The sequence below is a fragment of the Lactuca sativa genome, chromosome 4 (genome assembly GCF_002870075.4).
Source record: "Lactuca sativa cultivar Salinas chromosome 4, Lsat_Salinas_v11, whole genome shotgun sequence".
Taxonomy (NCBI): domain Eukaryota; kingdom Viridiplantae; phylum Streptophyta; class Magnoliopsida; order Asterales; family Asteraceae; genus Lactuca; species Lactuca sativa.
This window is the reverse complement of record NC_056626.2, coordinates 262,767,226-262,773,278: the sequence shown is the minus strand read 5'-3', so window position 1 is coordinate 262,773,278 and position 6,053 is coordinate 262,767,226.

The window sequence follows — 6,053 nt, the reverse complement described above, 5'->3', positions numbered from 1 at the left end:
TCGTTCATATGTTGGAAGTAGGTATGAATGAAGATTGTCATGAATTGGTATGTAGATTGTCTAAATGGAACAAACCCGCACTTGCTGGAATCACTTTAAAGTGTGTGTGTGTGTATATATATATATATATATATATATATATATATATATATATATATATATATATTGTAAGTGATCGCAAGATGATAATATCATATGGTCTTAAAACCTAGATATATGGTTTGTTATTTGTTAATTGGTTGTACATTGATGATGCAAAACCGCATCAGTAAATTGATGTTATAAAACGCATTGTTGTATATAATTGGTTTGTGAATAAGTAAATGCATATAAGTCGAAGTTTATCTATTACTTTTATCCTAAGAGGGTAAAAGCGATATCTCGGCCGCTCAATGATTTGATTTGACTTATATGTCGGGCCCAGTCAGAACTGAATTGATGTGTTCGATTAAGTTCTATGTCGAATAAATCTGAGATCGAGAAACTAAATGCTGGACAATGATTATGTATGCATGATATCTAAACAGAGGACTATTTGATCCCTTATCTAAAGGACAGGACTGATAAGATCAGAGTTTGACAGCATCTTTGAGAGCTACGATTGCGAAGCGGATTGTGCTTGTATATATAGTTACTAGACTTATCCAAGTGGGAGACTGTTGGAATAGTGTCTAAGGCTGCAACTATATTTGGCAAGTATTTGACCCGGTTGTGCATGGTCCTTTTGGGTTGCCTTCACCATAGCAACTTGACAGGATGATTTATAATGAGAGAATAAATATTATTAATATATTATGAGAATAATATAATGAATAATAATATTGTTATTTGATTAATATAAGACATAATTTAATTAGGGATTAATTTGGTGACTTAAGGAGATTAATTGAATAAAGGGGCATAAACTGTCAATTGTATGATAGTTGTATTTTGGGCTGTGATTCCTTATGGATAAGGGGTGGACGATTTTAGGGTTTGGAATAGCCTAGAATTTGTCCAAGACTTATCATTAAGGAGATTGGATTGCTTAGGGCCTAAGTTATCCAATTAAGGTTTTAAGGGTGAAACCCTAGGAAGCTCACTAGAATAAATACACCCATAGGGTTGAGGAAATCGGCACTCTTGCATCTGAAGAAACCCTGGCCGATTTCTCACCCTCCTTTCTCTCTCTTTCTTATCATCCTCTTTCTAGTTGGTGTTTGTAAGCCATTAGAGGAGTGACATTTGTGACTCTAAGCTCCAAGGACAAGAAGATTCAAGCAAGCAATTCAAGGTATTCCTTTAGGTATGTTTTAATATGTTATGATTTGAATGTTTACACTAGATCTATCAATCAAAGTCTTGGATACATTGTATGTTAAATTAGAGAAACCTAGATCCAAGCATTAGGGTTTGTATGTGCACATAGGAATGTTCTTATGGCTCAAACCCATCACAAAGCTAGAAGAACTCAGCTACGCTAGGCCAACACTGATGTCTACTAGCCTAGGGGACTTGTTAACGTATCCCACTAGGAATACGTTAAAGATAACATAACTGATATCATTAGGACGACCAAGCTAACGATTCAATTCCGTCCTAGCGCCAAACTCCGGTCTATAATAAGACAAAACATAACTTGTCATTTCCCAGAGCGACAAAGTGTAGTTCTTAGGGAGCCCTAGGAACTGTCCTATGTTTATTATGCACTAATAGACGATGATCACTAGTGGTGCACAATCCACCAATGGGACTCATCCACGTAATGTCAGCCAAGACGGAACAAAATACACCGCTAGGATCATGTGCAGGGAACAACATGTATAAAAGAACCCTTCTTTTCCAGAAGAAAGGATCGCCTTTCTCTTTATCCAAAACCCAAACCACCTTATTCTTATTCTGAAACATATACTAACTATACCGTCATAGACTCGTCCCAAGACCACCTCCCGGATGTCTATTGGCGATATTTATTTATTGCTGTGATTTTAGGACTCAATGCAGTCGAAATCATCGAGTGACGGTGTTAAGTCCAAAGCTTATATCACAACAGGCATATCTTTCACGAACAATGACATGTTACTTTCTCACTTAATGTATGGGGATGATGCCATTTTCTTTGGAGATTAGTTCTAGGTTAATATAGTGAATTTCAATAAGCTTCTTATATGTTCTCATGTAGCCTCAGGCCTCAAAGTCAATCTTCAAAATAGTAAGGTGTATGGAGGTGGGGTTGAAGATAATAAGATTGCAAGACTGGTGGACATTCTCAAGTGTTGGGCTTGTTTTCCCTTAGTTTATCTTGGCCTCCCAGTGGGGGACAACATGAAGCTTTCTAGATATTAGGATCCGGTTGTCACAAAAATAAGATCGAAACTAAGTGCTTGGAAAGCAAAGAATTTGTCATTTGGAGGGATATTAACACTTGTTAAATTGGTGTTAACTAGCATACCTCTTTATTATTTCTCACTATTTAAAGGTCCAAAAAAATTATTGATGTTCTTGAAGGTTTGAGCAGAAGATTTGTTTAGGGTGGGTATGGCACACATAAACAGTCGTGTTGGGTGGCGTGTGAGAAAATCATGCATCCTAAGAAGTATAGAAGGATTGAAGTGGGTGGTTTTAGAATTTTAAATCTTGCTTTGCTTTTTAAATGCCTTGGAGGATAAAAGAAATTGTGAACTCTTTATGGATCAATTGCATCATTACTTTTCATAACCTTATTGTATGTGATGGGCATCCATTAGCTAAAAAAATTACAACGAGTTTGGTGCACAATCACTCTGGTGATGGTGGATCTTACATATGATTGTGTAGTTCTTGGGGATTTTTTCAAAAGAGTATTAGGGAGGGGTGATAATATTCGTTTATGGAAGGATTCGTGGTTGTTGAATATGCCTTTAAATTCTCTTTTTTTTGTCTAAATTATACACGGTTGAGATGAACAAAAATTGTTTTATTACAAACCATATAAAGTTTAATACATATAAGGGGGCGATGTGGCATTGGAGTTGGTTGAGGCATATTAGAAGTTGTAGTGAGATGTAGGAGTTTCGGATCTGGAGCAGTTGTTGGTCTCTGCTAGCTTCTCTGATTCTTCCGATGGGTGGTCTTGGACGGGTAAATTCTATGTTAAGTATGTGAGAGATTTGGCTACTAAGGTTGAGTGTGGTTGGGTTCAAAAGGTGTGGACATGTTTGAGTGTGGTGATGTACATGGGTTTCTTTGAAGGTTAACTGTTTTTTTTAGATAAAATTTCGACATCGATAAATCTCGTGAAAAGGGTGTCGTCGGAGCTATGCATTTTTTTGCAAACAGGATTCGGATTCTAGGGATCATCTTGGATCTACAATCTCAATCCATCCATTGAATCAACCACCAAGAGTTCTTCTTCTTCTTCTTTTAATAAAACACCACCCAAATCACACATGCAAGCTCAAAACTCACAAAAGGCACTTAGTGTTTCGTTTTCAAGGTATAGGAAGATAGAGGTTCATCATAAGTGTTCAAGATGTGTTATAATGAGGTTTAAAAATGGTTCAAACCCTAAAAATTAGGGTTTGCCCCTGCACTGTGTACGCCATGCGTACTCCATGTACGCCCTGCGTACGCATGTGAAACCCACGATAATCTAATGGGCTAGTACGCTAAGCGTACTCATAGATTACGCCCCCACGTACTAGCCAGGGACTAAAATGTTAACAAATTTGCATTAAGGGCTAAAAGAAAAACTTACCAAAACTTGAATGTTACGGTTACCACGATGAAAACTCTTGCGCTGACGGCTCCATCACATCAGCGTATGTTAGGACCATCTACGTTAAACATATGTCTTGATCTAAGCTAGAAGAACTCAACTACGTTAGGCCAACACTGATGTCTAGTAGCCTATGGGACTTGTTAACGTATCCCACTAGGAATACGTTAAAGATAACATAACTGATATCATTAGGACGACCAAGCTAACGATTGTATTTCGTCCTAGCGCCAAACTCGGGCCCTCGCCCTCGTGCAAGGACCCTCATCCTTAGTGCCCTCGTGCCTAGGTCCAATCTCTAACGACAATCTCCGGTCTATAATAACACAAAACATAACTTGTCGTTTCCCAAAGCGACAAGCGTAGTTCTTAGGGAGCTGTCTTATGTTTATTATGCACTAATAGACGATGATCACTAGTGGTGCACAATCCACCAATGGGACTCATCCATGTAATGTCAGCCAAGACGGGACAAAATACACTGTTAGGATCATGTGCAGGGAACAACAGGTATAAAAGAACTCTTCTTTTCCAAAAGAAAGGATCGCCTTTCTCTTTATCCAAAACCTAAACCACCTTATTCTTATTTTGAAACATTTACTAACTATACCGTCACAGACTCGTCCCGAGACCACCTCCTGGACGACTATTGGCGATATTTATTTATTGCTGTGATTTTAGGACTAAATGCAGTCGAAATCATCGAGTGACGGTGTTATGTCCAAAGCTTATATCACAACAGGCATCTCTTTCACGAACAATGACATGTTACTTTCTCACTTAATGTATGGGGATGATGTCATTTTCTTTGGAGATTAGTTCTAGGTTAATATAGTGAGTTTCAATAAGCTTCTTATATGTTTCCATGTAGCCTCAGGCCTCAAAGTCAATCTTCAAAATAGTAAGGTATATGGAGGTGGGGTTGAAGATAATAAGATTGAAATATTGGTGGACATTCTCAAGTGTTGGGCTTCTCACTTAGTTTATCTTGGCCTCCTGGTGGGGGACAACATGAAGCTTTCTAGATAATGCGATCCGGTTGTCACAAAAATAAGATCGAAACTAAGTGCTTGGAAAGCAAAGAATTTGTCATTTGGAGGGATTTTAACACTTGTTAAATTGGTGTTAACTAGCATATCTCTCTATTATTTCTCACTATTTAAAGGTCCAAAAAAATTATTGATGTTCTTGAAGGTTTGAGCAGAAGATTTGTTTAGGGTCGGTATGACACACATAAACAGTCGTGTTGGGTGGCGTGTGAGAAAACCATGCATCCTAAGAAGTATAGAAGGATTGAAGTGGGTGGTTTTAGAATTTTAAATCTTGCTTTGCTTTTTAAATGCCTTGGAGGATAAAAGTAAATGTGAACTCTTTATGGGTCAATTGCATCATTTCTTTTTATAACCTTATTGTATGTGATGGGCATCCATTAGCTAAAAAAAGATTACAACGTGTTTGGTGCACAATCACTCTGGTGATGTTGGATCTTACATATGATTGTGTAGTTCTTGGGGATTTTTTCAAAAGAGTATTAGGGAGGGGTGATAATATTCGTTTATGGAAGGATTCGTGGTTGTTGAATATGCCTTTAAATTCTCTTTTTTTTGTCTAAATTATACACGGTTGAGATGAACAAAAATTGTTTTATTACAAACCATATAAAGTTTAATACATATAAGGGGGCGATGTGGCATTGGAGTTGGTTGAGGCATATTAGAAGTTGTAGTGAGATGTAGGAGTTTCGGATCTGGAAGCAGTTGTTGGTCTCTGCTAGCTTCTCTGATTCTTCCGATGGGTGGTCTTGGACGGGTAAATTCTATGTTAAGTATGTGAGAGATTTGGCTACTAAGGTTGAGTGTGGTTGGGTTCAAAAGGTGTGGACATGTTTGAGTGTGGTGATGTACATGGGTTTCTTTGAAGGTTAACTGTTTTTTTTAGATAAAATTTCGACATCGATAAATCTCGTGAAAAGGGTGTCATCGGAGCTATGCATTTTTTTGCAATCAGGATTCGGATTCTAGGGATCATCTTTTCTTTGGCTGGTCATTCTCGAAGTATGTGTGGTCTTGATGGTGTTCATGGTGTAAGTTCGTGTCACTCCCTCCTTCATTTATGATCGACTTAGAGGTTTTAATATGTACTTCTCTCAACAAAGAATTGAAATTAAAGTTGCTAGTGGCTTTATGTTACACGTTCATTTGTTCACATTTAGTCATTGAACTTTTTAGAGGGAAACGAACTTTCGATTTTGTTCATATTTAGTCACTAAACTTTTTTTCGTTATCTATTTGTCATTGAACTATTGAAACTGCTCACA